Below are 17,102 nucleotides of genomic sequence, written 5' to 3' on the forward strand. Positions count from 1 at the left end.
GGGCTTGGATCAGGACATCGGAGGAGCTCTTCTGGATCGATCGGTGAACCTGGTATGGTGAAGATAAGGTAGGAAGATCTTCAGGGGCTTAGTGTTAGGTTTATTTAAGGGGGTTTGGGTTAGATTAGGGGTATGTGGGTGGTGGGTTGTAATGTTGGGGGGGGGGTATTGTATTTGTTTTTTTACAGGCAAAAGAGCTGAATTCTTTGGGGCATGCCCCGCAAAGCGCCCTGTTCAGGGCTGGTAAGGTAAAAGAGCTTTGAACTTTAGTAATTTAGAATAGGGTAGGGCATTTTTTTTATTTTGGGGGTCTTTGTTATTTTATTAGGGGGCTTAGAGTAGGTGTAATTAGTTTAAAATTGTTGTAATATTTTTCTGATGTTTGTAAATATTTTTTTATTTTTTGTAACTTAGTTCTTTTTTACTTTTTGTACTTTAGTTAGTTTATTTCATTGTATTTATTTGTAGATATTGTATTTAATTAATGTATTGATAGTGTAGTGTTAGGTTTAATTGTAGGTAATTGTAGGTATTTTATTTTATTAATTTATTGATAGTGTAGTGTTAGGTTTAATTGTAACTTAGGTTAGGATTTATTTTACAGGTAATTTTGTAATTATTTTAACTATTTTAGCTATTGTACCTGGTTAAAATAAATACAAAGTTACCTGTAAAATAAATATAAATCCTAAAATAGCTATAATATAAATATAATTTATATTGTAGCTATATTAGGATTTATTTTACAGGTAAGTATTTAGCTTTAAATAGGAATAATTTATTTAATAAGCGTTAATTAATTTCGTTAGATGTAAATTATATTTAATTTAGGGGGGTGTTAGTGTTAGGGTAGACTTAGCTTTAGGGGTTAATACATTTATTAGAATAGCGGTGAGCTCCAGTCGGCAGATTAGGGGTTAATGTTTGAAGTTAGGTGTCGGCGATGTTAGGGAGGGCAGATTAGGGGTTAATACTATTTATTATAGGGTTAGTGAGGCGGATTAGGGGTTAATAACTTTATTATAATAGCGGTGCGGTGCGGTCGGCAGATTAGGGGTTAATAAGTGTAGGCAGGTGGAGGCGACGTTGTGGGGGGCAGATTTGGGGTTAATAAATATAATATAGGGGTCGGCGGTGTTAGGGGCAGCAGATTAGGGGTTAATAAATATAATATAGGGGTCGGTGGTGTTAGGGGCAGCAGATTAGGGGTACATAAGTATAACGTAGGTGGCGGTCGGCAGATTAGGGGTTAAAAAAATTTAATCGAGTGGCGGCGATGTGGGGGGACCTCGGTTTAAGGGTACATAGGTAGTTTATGGGTGTTAGTGTACTTTAGAGCACAGTAATTAAGAGCTTTATAAACCGGCGTTAGCCCAGAAAGCTCTTAACTACTGACTTTTTTCTGCGGCTGGAGTTTTGTCGTTAGATTTCTAACGCTCACTTCAGCCACGACTCTAAATACCGGAGTTAGAAAGATCCCATTGAAAAGATAGGATACGCAATTGACGTAAGGGGATCTGCGGTATGGAAAAGTCGCGGCTGAAAAGTGAGCGTTAGACCCTTTTTTTAATGACTCCAAATACCGGCGGTAGCCTAAAACCAGCGTTAGGAGCCTCTAACGCTGGTTTTCACGGCTACCGCCAAACTCCAAATCTATGCCATAGTATCTTTATTTGAAAATCAGGAATGTAAGCATAGGAAAGCCAGCCTATTTTTTGTTCAGCACCTGGGTAGCGCATTTTGATTTTGATTAACCACCAATCAGCAATCGCTACCCAGGTGCTGAATCAAAAATGGGCTGGCCTCTAAGCTTACATTCAAATAAAGATACCAAGAGAATGTAGAAAAATTGATGATAGGAGTAAATTAGAAAGTTGTCTAAAACTGCATGCTATGGGGCCCCTGTTTCCGCGCAAGCCTTCATTACTGGTCCACTAATTGTAATTGTAATTGTATTTATTTGTAGGAATTGTGTTTAATTAATTTATTGATAGTGTAGTGTTAGGTTAATTGTAGGTAATTGTAGGTAGTTTATTTAATTATTTTATTGATAGGGTAGTGTTAGGTTTAATTATATCTTAGGTTAGGATTTATTTTACAGGTAAATTTGTTATTATTTTAACTAGGTAACTATTAAATAGTTCTTAACTATTTAATAGCTATTGTACCTGGTTAAAATTATTACAAAGTTGCCTGTAAAATAAATATTAATCCTAAAATAGCTATAATATAATTATAATTTATATTGTAGCTATATTAGGATTTATTTTACAGGTAAGTATTTAGATTTAAATAGGAATAATTTATTTAATAAGAGTTAATTTATTTCGTTAGATAAAAATTATATTTAACTTAGGGGGGTGTTAGTGTTAGGGTTAGACTTAGCTTTAGGGGTTAATCAATTTATTAGAATAGCGGTGAGCTCCGGTCGGCAGATTAGGGGTTAATAATTGAAGTTAGGTGTCGGCGATGTTAGGGAGGGCAGATTAGGGGTTAATACTATTTATGATAGGGTTAGTGAGGCGGGTTAGGGGTTCATAACTTTATTATAGTAGCACTCAGGTCCGCTCGGCAGATTAGGGGTTAATAAGTGTAGGCAGGTGTCGGCGACGTTGAGGGGGGCAGATTAGGGGTTAATAAATATAATATAGGGGTCGGCGATGTTAGGGGCAGCAGATTAGGGGTACATAGGGATAACGTAGGTGGCGGCGATTTGCGGTCGGAAGATTAGGGGTTAATTATTTTAAGTAGCTGGCGGCGACGTTGTGTGGGGCAAGTTAGGGGTTAATAAATGTAATATAGGGGTCGGCGGGGTTAGGGGCAGCAGATTAGGGGTACATAAGTATAACGTAGGTGGCGGTCGGCAGATTAGGGGTTAAAAATTTTAATCGAGTGGCGGCGGTGTGGGGGGACCTCGGTTTAGGGGTACATAGGTAGTTTATGGGTGTTAGTGTACTTTAGGGTACAGTAGTTAAGAGCTTTATGAACCGGCGTTAGCCAGAAAGCTCTTAACTCCTGCTATTTTCAGGCGGCTGGAATCTTGTCGTTAGAGCTCTAACGCTCACTTCAGAAACGACTCTAAATACCAGCGTTAGAAAGATCCCATTGAAAAGATAGGCTACGCAAATCGCGTAGGGGGATCTGCGGTATGGAAAAGTCGCGGCTGAAAAGTGAGCGTTAGACCCTTTAATCACTGACTCCAAATACCAGCGGGCGGCCAAAACCAGCGTTAGGAGCCTCTAACGCTGGTTTTGACGGCTACCGCCGAACTCCAAATCTAGGCCTTAAAGGATGGGTAATCACACATGTTCATGCATACAATAATGCGACAGGATACTACAATCTCAATGCAGCATAAGTAGCAGATCCAAATGTTTACATACTGGAGACAGAAGATAAACACCCCTGAAGAGTTTCCCCATACACTGCAGTGGTATAGAGTAAGAGATGATCGACCTTCACAAACTGTGACCCTGAAGGTAGGATATGTAATAATAACTCTTCTGGATACAGTGTAAACCAGGGCACATACCTGTCGTTCCCTCCGGACCTGTAGAGGCATGCACTCAGAGCGGCTGTAGTGTAACCGCTTCTCCTCTGATAGTTACTGCCACGCTGTCCTGCCGAATACACTTGGCTGTGTCCTGGATCCATCTCCAATGGCGGGCAAGCCGGTCTCTCTCTCTTCCGCTCCAAACCTTTGCTGTGTGTGATTAGCGGTCAAACTTGCACTCTGAATCTGTGCTCACTCCAGCGGCCAAATAGCAAATATACTGAGCAAAAAATAGAGGAGAACAGACAGAGTATACTGCAAGTTAAAACAATTTATTTACAGATAGCGCCGTAGTGCAGCATGACTGAAAAATATATATATATACAACACAAGTGTGGAGGGGATAGACACCCCGGGGTTAGAATACAGATATCATCTAAAGGCTGAATACAAACAGGTAGACGCGTTTCAGCATATAGCCTTACTCTTTACCTGACAGTGAGATGTATATCTAGAGACAATCTTCTAGGACCATCCAAAGGTAGGGTAAGAAAGCATAAGACCATGGAAAGCCAGAATGATAGAGTGACCTTCATGACTGAGTATTCCAGACAATATAGGGACATCTGTCAGATAGTTGACAAACATTTTGGTTTGCTGTCTGCGGATGACAATCTCCAGCAAGTGGTTATGAGGGGATTAAGGCACTGATATAGGAAGAATATATAAATTGGCAACATAGTGGCACTGACCAGATTAAGAAAAGGGGGACATCTACCTCTTCCTGGCTGAGCTGCAAGGGCACCTTCCGCTGCTACCATCGTACTTGTGTGGCATGTGAGAGGTTGACCACAGGAGAGCAGTTCAGTTCATTGGGCACAGGACAAACATACAAGATAGACTCTTGTCTCAACTGTAGATCTACATATGTTATATATGTTATTAATTGCAATGACTTCTCTATTCAATATGTAGGGCTAACTACCAGGGAGGCCAGGACCCGCATTAAAGAGCACTTAGCTGACATAAGAGCAGGAGTATTGACAACCCCCCTGGTGAATCACTTTGCAGGGAAGCACGCAAAAAATGTTGTATCCTTCACATGGACTATCATTGAGCGGATACCTCCACTCAGGGGGGGACAGGATAGGATCCGTAAGCTGGGTGAGAGGGAGGCCTTCTGGATCTTTAAGTTGAGAACCAGGGTTCCAGAAGGCTCAACTCAGAGTTTGACCTCATCAATTTTTGGTGAGACCTCTACTACCCTTAGTATATTGTTTAGCTAATAGCTGACACTTTGTGGAGCTGACTGTCCCTCTGGGAGTGTTTTGGGGATCTGTATCATGTTTACCATGTGCTAGTAATCTCATTTATATGTATTATTTTACATTTTTGCTAGGTCTCTGTTTGCTTTATAATAAGTTGAGTCCTACATGATCACATATGATCCTTTTCAATATACCTTTCTAGTCCTGCCATCTTGGAATAATAATAATAATAATTACTCCTCTGTATTTAATATTTATTTTTCAGGGAGTAGTTCCCACTATGAATAGTACCTATCTATTAGGCTGCTGTAAGAGGTGAGCCGGTCCCGGCAGCCAATTAATTAATTAACTTGGGATCATAGTTAAAAGTAAAAAACCGGAGAGAGATTGATTGTCTAGTATTAATTACATGAGACATTCATAAATAATTAATATCCCCTCTCGGTAAATGGTGAGCTCCTTTGTTTCTCTTTGTAATTTGTGGTACAAATGTCAAGGTGTATATATACTCATCATACAGGTTAAAGTAAGGTATTCTCATTTATTCACATACACATTTTTTCACACTGTTTCCGTAGGTTTACATCTCTACACATCACTATCAGCGCTTGGAGAAAAGTGGCCTGGTAGATTGCAAGTGTTGTATTGTCGGTATTATGCCAATGGATACAATAGAGAGCGTGACAAAATAAGTCTTTATGCACGGGAACGGTTGATCGCATAAATGGTCCGGCATGCAAGTGCTCATCACCTAATATTTACGCTGTGTATAAATATATGTTTGGATTCTGTGTAAATAATTAGATTAATGTGTAATGAGTGCTGGAAACTTTGTATTGGGCTCGTAGTTCTAAATCGTTCCTATTGGTCACATTTGGAAAGGGGGTGTGAACCCGGTGTCCAATCAGGAGTGGAGCTGATAGTTTTATGGAGCACTGTGTAAATCTTTTAGTTAGGTAAAGAGTAAGGCTATATGCTGAAATGAGTCTACCTGTTTGTATTCAGCCTTTAGATGATATTTGTATTCTAACCCCGGGGTGTCTATCCCCTCCACACTTGTGTTGTATATATATATATATTTTCACTTATGCTGCGCTACGGCGCTATCTGTAAATAAATTGTTTTTACTTGCAGTATACTCTGTCTGTGCTCCTCTATTTTTTGCTCAGTATTGTTTTTGAAAAGCTCGTGGTAATCATAAAAGAGTGTTTACAGATTTAACAGAAAGATATGTAGAACTGTGAGAAGCTACCGTGTGATAAGCCTTGTTAAATTAGCTATGTAGATCTTACTGCTAAATCCTGTTATTTAACGTCTCACTACAGTTTTTACTTTACATTTCAGCCTTATGTGATTTGCACTCACTTATTATTTTAGTTAATATGTAAAGCATTTTATTGCTTGATTTAACAAAAACATAAATTGAAATAATTTATAACAGTAAAAAAAAAAAAATTTGAATAGTAATTAAAGGGACTTTAAACTTAATATTTTATTTCCCAGAAACGGCTAGATAACAAGGGGAGCGCAGGTATTGCTCAAGCACATTCAATACCACTGTTGTGAGTTGTAGCCAGTTATGTTTTGTAGGTTATAACCTGTTTTCCCATTTTAATTTTATATATATATATATATATATATATATATATATATATATATATATATAAGTATTGCAGTATGCAGTAATACTTTTTTTATTGGACTAACATTATATAGTAAAATAAAGGCTTTCAATATATATATATATATATTTTTATATACTGTATATATATATATATATATATATATATATATATATATATATAAAACATGGAAGGGAACTGCACTCCAAGACTAGACCAGGTACACATCCTGTGACTCAGCAACATCCAGCCCTGGGTGCTAAATGGCACTCCCAAAAAAGCTGTGATGTCACCAGAGCCACAGGCAGTTAACCCCAGTCCGGAATGGGTGCAAGAAACAAGGGGGATTACAAACAAAAACTAATACAAGACATAGAAACACCCAGCACTCACCAGCTAGCTCACAGCTAAGATAAAATCACAACTGGAAAGGTTAGTTACCGCATCTGGCCAAATGGGAAAGCTCAGGCACCACGTCAAGGTCCTTTCCATTGCCTGAGTCCCTAACACAGCCACACCATCATGCGAGCTCACAAAGCCAAACAGACTGAGAACAAAGAAGGGGTGCACAGGTGGATGTAATCACCCAGAGAAAATACAAAACATGGAAGGGAACTGCACTCCAAGACCGGACCAGGTACACATCCTGTAACTCAGCAACATCCAGCCATGGGTGCTAAATAGCACTCCCAAAAAGCTGTGATGTCACCAGAGCCACAGGCAGTTAACCCCAGTCCGGAATGGGTGCAAGAAACAAGGGGGATTACAAACAAAAAGTTATACAACACATAGAAACACCCAGCACTCACCAGCTAGCTCACAGCTAACATAAAATCACAACTGGAAAGGTTAGTTACTGCATCTGGCCAAATGGGAAAGCTCAGGCACCACGTCAAGGTCCTTTCCATTGCCTGAGTCCCTAACACAGCCACACCATCATGCGAGCTCACAAAGCCAAACAGACTGAGAACAAAGAAGGGGTGCACAGGTGGATGTAATCACCCAGAGAAAATACAAAACATGGAAGGGAACTGCACTCCAAGACCGGACCAGGTACACATCCTGTAACTCAGCAACATCCAGCCATGGGTGCTAAATAGCACTCCCAAAAAGCTGTGATGTCACCAGAGCCACAGGCAGTTAACCCCAGTCCGGAATGGGTACAAGAAACAAGGGGGATTACAAACAAAAAGTTATACAACACATAGAAACACCCAGCACTCACCAGCTAGCTCACAGCTAAGATAAAATCACAACTGGAAAGGTTAGTTACCGCATCTGGCCAAATGGGAAAGAGTCAGGCACCATGTCAAGGTCCTTTCCATTGCCTGAGTCCCTAACACAGCCACACCATCATGCGAGCTAACAAAGCCAAACAGACTGAGAACAAAGAAGGGGTGCACAGGTGGATGTAATCACCCAGAGAAAATACAAAACATGGAAGGGAACTGCACTCCAAGATCGGACCAGGTACACATCCTGTAACTCAACAACATCCAGCCATGGGTGCTAAATAGCACTCCCAAAAAGCTGTGATGTCACCAGAGCCACAGGCAGTTAACCCCAGTCCGGAATGGGTGCAAGAAACAAGGGGGATTACAAACAAAAAGTAATACAACACATAGAAACACCCAGCACTCACCAGCTAGCTCACAGCTAAGATAAAATCACAACTGGAAAGGTTAGTTACCACATCTGGCCAAATGGGAAAGCTCAGGCACCACGTCAAGGTCCTTTCCATTGCCTGAGTCCCTAACACAGCCACACCATCATGCAAGCTCACAAAGCCAAACAGACTGAAAACAAAGAAGGGTTGCACAGGTGGATGTAATCACCCAGAGAAAATACAAAACATGGGAAGGAACTGCACTCCAAGACCGGACCAGGTACACATCCTGTGACTCAGCAACATCCAGCCCTGGGTGCTAAATAGCACTCCAAAAAACCCCAGTTAACCCCAGTCCGGAATGGGTGCAAGAAACAAGGGGGATTACAAACAAAAAGTTATACAACACATAGAAACACCCAGCACTCACCAGCTAGCTCACAGCTAAGATAAAATCACAACTGGAAAGGTTAGTTACCGCATTTGGCCAAATGGGAAAGCTCAGGCAAAAAAGAGCCCCTAATCAAAGAATTACAAATTGAACAACCAAGACAGGGAAAACCAAGAAAGGCATATGGACATTGGAACCATTTTAGAATTTGTTAATTAATTTAATAGTTCTGCAGCTGGGCTAAGTTTGACATTGACATATATGACTAGATTACAAATGGAGCATATATATATATATATATATATATATATTTAAAAATACTTAGAACATATTCCCCTATATGAAGAGCATTGGAACGTGAACTATTTACAATACAGGCACAGTTAAACACTTTATTAAATATAAATATTGCATAAATATGATTTTACATGTTTTCAGCTACTTGACGGCAAAGGGCTCCAATGCACTTATATACACTCACCGGCCACTTTATTAGGTACACCTTGGTAGTACCTGGTTGGACCCCCTTTTGCCTTCAGAACTGCCTTAAAGGGACAGTCAACACAAGCATTTTTGTTTTTTAAAAAGAAAGATAATCCCTTTATTACCCATTCCCCAGTTTTGCATAACCAACACAGTTATAATAATAAAAGTTATACATCTGAAATGACCTTGTATCTAAGCTTCTTCTGACTAAGAGCATTGTGAGACTGGTGAGACAGAAATTATTATTTTTTTGCCAGACACAGCAATCCTTTGTACATCAGGCCCTTGGTGAGCAATACATTTACAAATAATAAGTTAATCATATTTATACATAGTTTATAAGTTGTAGGTGCAATTGGACATTTATAATCAGGCACATTAATGGTTAGATTTTGAACTCTGCTAGAAGTAAGCTTTTTGTGCGTGTCGAGTAGTGCGCTATTACAAGTTGAAAGTAATGGCAGGGGAATATAATTTTTTTTTTGGGGGGAAGGAGGGTGGAAAAATGTGTCTTTTCCTGTGTAGCGAAAAATTCTAGCCCTGGCCCTGGCTAAGATGATAGTTAAAGTGATTGTAAACTTTAACTAATTAAAGCCTAGTATCAAATAATACTCTTAAAAACAGGGGCACTATAATTTATTAAAGTTTACAATGATGCTTATTTTTTTCAAATACTTACCTTTGCGTTAACGTAAACATAATGCCAATCCTCCGCCCACATCTGCTGCTTTTATTAGCATATCGATGACGAATCCTGCTTCCTCCAATTGCTGCGTTGCCCCACGAGCTGGGTGCCAAAGGTGACACACAATGATTGGAGGAAGCCAGATTCATCATCGATCTGCTAAAGAAAGCAGCAGATGCGGTCGGAGGATCGGCGTTATGTTTACCATAATGAAAAGGTATTTTAAAAAATAAGCGTCTTTGTAAAGTTTAATGAGTTTTGATACTGGGCTTTAATTCGTTAAAGTTTACAATCACTCACCTAGATTACGAGTTTTGTCGGTAATGGTGTGCGGTGCTAACGAGCAGTTTTCCCTCAACGCTCACCTACAGACAACGCTGGTATTACAGGATTTTAGAAACCCGGCGTCAGCCACAGAAAAGTGAGCGGAGAGCAAAATGTAGCTCCACATCTCACCTCAATACCAGCGCTGCTTATGGTAGCGGTGAGCTGGCAAAACGTGCTCGTGCACGATTTCCCCATAGGAATCAATGGGGCAGAGCCGGCTGAAAAAAACCTAACACCTGCAAAAAAGCAGCGATAAGCTGCTAACGCAGCCCCATTGATTCCTATGGGGAAATACTTTTAATGTCTACACCTAACACCCTAACATGAACCCCGAGTCTAAACACCCCTAATATTACACTTATTAACCCCTAATCCGCCGCCCCCGACATTGCCGACACCTGCATTATATTATTAACCCATAATCTGCCGCTCCGGACACCGCCGCCAGCTACATTATACTTATTAACCCCTAATCTGCTGCCCCCAACATCGCCGACACCTACATTTTATTTATTAACCCCTAATCTGCCGCCCCAAATGTCACTGCGACCTACCTACACTTATTTACCCCTAATCTGCCGCCCCCAACGTCGCCACCACTATAATAAAGTTATTAACCCCTAAACCTAAGTCTAACCCTAACCCCCCTAACTTAAATATAATTTAAATAAATCTAAATAAAATTACTATCATTAACTAAATTATTCCTATTTAAAACTAAATACTTACCTATAAAATAAACCCTAAGATAGCTACAATATAACTAATACAAGGAGTGCAGAATTATTAGGCAAGTTGTATTTTTGAGGATTAATTTTATTATTGAACAACAACCATGTTCTCAATGAACCCAAAAAACTCATTAATATCAAAGCTGAATAGTTTTGGAAGTAGTTTTTAGTTTGTTTTTAGTTATAGCTATTTTAGGGGGATATCTGTGTGTGCAGGTGACTATTACTGTGCATAATTATTAGGCAACTTAACAAAAAACAAATATATACCCATTTCAATTATTTATTTTTACCAGTGAAACCAATATAACATCTCAACATTCACAAATATACATTTCTGACATTCAAAAACAAAACAAAAACAAATCAGTAACCAATATAGCCACCTTTCTTTGCAAGGACACTCAAAAGCCTGCCATCCATGGATTCTGTCAGTGTTTTGTTCTGTTCACCATCAACATTGTGTGCAGCAGCAACCACAGCCTCCCAGACACGGTTCAGAGAGGTGTACTGTTTTCCCTCCTTGTAAATCTCACATTTGATGATGGACCACAGGTTCTCAATGGGGTTCAGATCAGGTGAACAAGGAGGCCATGTCATTAGATTTTCTTTTTTTTATACCCTTTCTTGCCAGCCACGCTGTGGAGTACTTGGACGCGTGTGATGGAGCATTGTCCTGCATGAAAATCATGTTTTTCTTGAAGGATGCAGACTTCTTCCTGTACCACTGCTTGAAGAAGGTGTCTTCCAGAAACTGGCAGTAGGACTGGGAGTTGAGCTTGACTCCATCCTCAACCCGAAAAGGCCCCACAAGCTCATCTTTGATGATACCAGCCCAAACCAGTACTCCACCTCCACCTTGCTGGCGTCTGAGTCGGACTGGAGCTCTCTGCCCTTTACCAATCCAGCCACGTGCCCATCCATCTGGCCCATCAAGACTCACTCTCATTTCATCAGTCCATAAAACCTTAGAAAAATCAGTCTTGAGATATTTCTTGTCCCAGTCTTGACGTTTCAGCTTGTGTGTCTTGTTCAGTGGTGGTCGTCTTTCAGCCTTTCTTACCTTGGCCATGTCTCTGAGTATTGCACACCTTGTGCTTTTGGGCACTCCAGTGATGTTGCAGCTCTGAAATATGGCCAAACTGGTGGCAAGTGGCATCTTGGCAGCTGCACGCTTGACTTTTCTCAGTTCATGGGCAGTTATTTTGCGCCTTGGTTTTTCCACACGCTTCTTGCTACCCTGTTGACTATTTTGAATGAAACGCTTGATTGTTCGATGATCACGCTTCAGAAGCTTTACAATCTTAAGAGTGCTGCATCCCTCTGCAAGATATCTCACTATTTTTTACTTTTCTGAGCCTGTCAAGTCCTTCTTTTGACCCATTTTGCCAAAGGAAAGGAAGTTGCCTAATAATTATGCACACCTGATATAGGGTGTTGATGTCATTAGACCACACCCCTTCTCATTACAGAGATGCACATCACCTAATATGCTTAATTGGTAGTAGGCTTTCGAGCCTATACAGCTTGGAGTAAGACAACATGCATAAAGAGGTTGATGTGGTCAAAATACTAATTTGCCTAATAATTCTGCACTCCCTGTGGTTACATTGTAGCTATCTTAGGGTATATTTTTATTTTACAGGCAACTTTGTATTTATTTTAACTAGGTACAATAGTTATTAAATAGTTATTAACTATTTAATAGCTACCTAGTTAAAATAAATTCAAATTTACCTGTAAAATAAATCCTAACCTAAGTTGCAATTACACCTAACACTACAATTAAATTAATTACCTAAACTAAATACAATTAAATACAATTTAAATTAATTATCTAAAGTACAATAAAAAAACAAACACTTAATTACCGAAAATAATAAAATAATTACAAGTTTTTTAAACTAATTACACCTAATCTAATCCCCCTAATAAAAAAAAGCCCCCCAAAATAATAAAAAGCCCTATACTAAATTACAAATAGCCCTTAAAAGAGCCTTTTGTCGGGCATTGCCCCAAAGTAATCAGCTCTTTTACCTGTAAAAAAAGTACAATACCCCCCAACATTAAAACCCACCACCCACACACCCAACCCTACTCTAAAACCCACCCAATACCCCCTTAATAAAACCTAACACTAACCCCTTGAAGATCACCCTACCTTGAGAAGTCTTCACCCAACCGGGCCGAAGTCCTCAATGAAGCCAGGCAAAGTGGTCCTCCAGACGGGCAGAAGTCCTCATCCAGGCGGCATCTTCTATCTTCATCCATCCGGCAGGGAGCGACTCCATCTTCAAGACATCCAACGCGGAGCATTCTCTTCAAACGAAGTCCAATTGAAGAATGAAGGTTCCTTTAAATGACGTCATGCAAGATGGCATCCCTTGAATTCCAATTGGCTGATAGAATTCAGTTGGACTTCATTTGAAGAGGATGCTCCTCGTCGGATGTTTTGAAGATGGAGCAGCTCCGCTCTGGATGGATGAAGATAGAAGATGCCGCCTGGATGAAGACTTCTGCCCATCTGGAGGACCTCTTATTCCCGGCTTTGATGAAGACTTCTGCCCATCTGGAGGACCACTTCGCCCAGCTTTGTTGAGGACTTCGGCCCGGTTGGGTGAAGACTTCTCAAGGTAGGGTGATCTTCAAGGGGTTAGTGTTAGGTTTTATTAAGGGGGTATTGGGTGGGTTTTAGAGTAGGGTTGGTTGTGTGGGTGGTGGGTTTTAATGTTGGGGGTATTGTACTTTTTTTACAGGTAAAAGAGCTGATTACTTTGGGGCAATGCCCCGCAAAAGGCCCTTTTAAGGGCTATTTGTAATTTAGTATAGGGTAGGGCTTTTTATTATTTTGGGGGGCTTTTTTATTTTATTTGGGGGATTAGATTAGGTGTAATTTTTAGTTTAAAAAACTTGTAATTTTATTTTTCTGTAACTTAGTGTTTGTTTTCGTACTTTAGATAATTTATTTAAATTGTATTTAATTAATTTAATTATAGTTTAGTGTTAGGTGTAACTTAGGTTAGGTTTTATTTTACAGGTAAATTTGTCTTTATTTTAACTAGGTAGTTATTAAATACTTAATAACTATTTAATAACTATTCTACCTAGTTCAAATAAATAAAAAGTTGCCTGTAAAATAAAAATAAACCCTAAGCTAGATACAATATAACTATTAGTTATATTGAAGCTATCTTATGGTTTATTTTATAGGTAAGTATTTAGGTTTAAATAGGAATTATTTAGTGAATTGTAGTAATTTTATTTAGATTTATTTAAATTATATTTAAGTTAGGGGGGTTAGGGTTAGGGTTAGACTTAGATTTAGGGGTTAATACATTTAATATAGTTGCGGCGACGTTGTGGGCGGCAGATTAGGGGTTAATAAATGTAGGAAGGTGTCAGCGATGTTAGGGACGGCAGATTAGGGGTTAATAAATGTAGGTAGGTGTCGGCGATGTTAGGGACGGCAGATTAGGGCTTAATAAAATTTAACTAGTGTTTGCGATGCGGGAGGGTGGTGGTTTAGGGGTTAATATATTTATTATAGTGGCGGCGATGTCCGGTTCTGCAGATTAGGGGTTAAAATTTTATTTTAGTGTTTGCGATGTGGGGGGGGGCCTCGGTTTAGGGGTTAATAGGTAGTTTATGGGTGTTAGTGTACTTTTTAGCACTTTAGCTAAGAGTTTTATACTACGGCGTTAGCCCATAAAACTCTTAACTACTGACTTTTAAATGCGGTATCAGTCTTGACAGGAGAGGCTGTACCATTCACTTTTTGGAAGACTCGAAATACCGGCGCTATGCAAGTCCCATTGAAAATATAGGATACGCAATTGACGTAAGTGGATTTGTGGTATTTTCTAGTCTGACCAAAAAAGTGAGCGGTACAACTGTACCTGCAAAACTCGTAATACCAGCGTTAGCAAAAAAGCAGCGTTGGGACCTCTCAACGCTGATTTTTAAGGCTAACGCACAACTCGTAATCTAGCCAACTTTAAGGATAAAGATACGTTACCAATAAGGTTGAGTAGCTTTGTATTAGTAATCCATTTCTATTGTTTCTGAATAATTTTATTATAAGTTTACTTTGTTACAATAACATAAGATTATCATAGTCACTCAAATGCATGTTTTATCATATGATAATATACCATTGTATACAAATCTATTCAGCTTTAAAATATATATATATAATTTAAAATGGTTTCCATTTGAAATTATTACTGTATGTGTAGGTTTTATTTAAAAAAACAACTCCTACTAGTATAATGGTTGAAAGCCAGAAATTGCTGAAAGATCTATCATATTAATATACTAAACCTCCATAAGCAGGGTTTTAAATTAGTAAAGTTGTATTTATTTAATTATGTATTGATATATATGCATCTTATAAATGCAACGTCAGCACAATTTTACCTTACAATGCATATTTTGCCTATAAAACCATTAAACTAAAAACAATGTACTATAAAATTGGTTTCCTTTAATGTGTTTCCAATGACTTGTTATATCAGCTGCAGAGTATAACATAAATTAGATATTGTTCCTCTAGGTATATGTTTTCATATGACATAGCTGAAATAAAATCCTAATTAAGGGCTAGATTACAAGTGATGCTCTAAAGTTAGTGCGGGTCGGGATAAGCAATATTAAGACCGTGCTAACTTGCACGCGTGTTATAAGTTGAAATTAAATGGATGTACTCGAGAGGAAAAACAATTTTGCACTCCACTTGTACTCTGACCTGAAATGGGCTGAGCTTCCAGGGAGAGCAGAATACATCAGACAATCTCTCTATATTTGCATGCTATCCTCCTTATCTTTTCTCAGTATAAAAAGTGAGACCAATACTTGCGCAGAAAATGGAATATTATAATTTTAGTACCTATTTTTTCCAATGCACTATTGGGAGTGTGATTACTTCAGCACATTAGAATTTTTCACATTCCAATGTTCTTCACATAGCAGATAATGTTCTATTTATTCATAAAAAGAGAAAGTCTCCTATACACAAAATGTTCAATAGGACATCAATTTGCAAACAACTGCCAAATTCAATCTTCAGGCAGTTCTCAGAATATACTATAAACTCCCCCATCACATGTAAAAGAAGTAATTTACCCCCACCAAAGTGTTCTGTTTTACAGCTGTACTCTCACGCCCTTTAAATGCCCACAACAGGGTGCGGTGTCACCTCTGTCTTGTGTTTATAGTCTGTGTCAAACCAACTTCGAATACCACACTTCTCACCACTCTCAGCGTGTGTCTCCGGCATGACTGATGCGTGGCTCGCAGCTTGTAAACAATGATGTCATCAAAGGGGAGGAACTGGCCCGATCCTTGTCAGTAGCTTGAATAGCAGAGCAAGACCCAACTGTTCAAGTGGGAAAATATAACTTTTATTCATCCAATGGATAAAAACAGCAGAGAAGTTCCCAAACAGAAAACATGCTGAGCGTAGCACTACTGGCTTATGCATTTCGGCAATCAGCCGTAGTCATAGCCATAAGCTATATATATATATATTCATATATATATATATATATATATATATATATATATATATATATATACACACAGTATATAATGATTATAAATAGGTATAGATATATACAGATATAAATAGGAATATATATTTATAAAAATTTAGAACATATGCTGTGACTTGCAGAACATTGGAATGTGAAATATATATATATATATACACACACACAGCGTAACACTTTACTAAATATGAATATTGCATAAATAACAGCAGATATATCTAAAGAAAAATGTACTTATGAATAAATAGAATATATTCTGCTATGTGAAGAACATTGGGATGTAAAATATTCATATTTTCATGTTGGCTTAGCTCACTTGAGAATATGCAATCAGGTTTGTGCACGAGCAGAGTGCTAAGTTTTTTTCCACTTTTTTGCTCCATTAATTCCTATGGAGGAATACGTTACCGCCCGCGCGGTATTCTAAGTTCGGCTTTTTGCATGCATTGGGTTAGCGCACAAGCAAAACTGTTTATATTCAACTTGTAATACGAGCGCTAGCGTTACATGAAATCCAACATTTTTCTTTCATTATTCAGATAAAGAATACAATTTTTAAAAAAGTTTCTAATTTACTTCTATTATCAAAGTTCTTTGTTCTCATGTTATACTTTGTTGAAGAGTTATCATGCACATACCTGAATCACTACATGACAGGAAAAAGTGCTAATGAATAACATTGTTGCAAAACTGTTGCCATATATTTCTGCAGACACGTGCACACTTCTAAGTTTACATCCCTGATTTTCAACAAAGGATAACAAGAAAACAGAGAAAATGTGATAATAGAAGTCAAATGGAAAGTAGTTTTATATTGTATTCTCTATCTGTATCATAAAATAAAAATGTTGGGTTTTATGTCCCTTTAAATACCACTTCACTTGTAATCTGGCACATTGTCGTTGACAATTTTTTTTCACAATGATCTTTTATGAGGTATTTTTGTG

This window comes from Bombina bombina, chromosome 4 (assembly GCF_027579735.1).
Source record: "Bombina bombina isolate aBomBom1 chromosome 4, aBomBom1.pri, whole genome shotgun sequence".
NCBI lineage: Eukaryota > Metazoa > Chordata > Amphibia > Anura > Bombinatoridae > Bombina > Bombina bombina.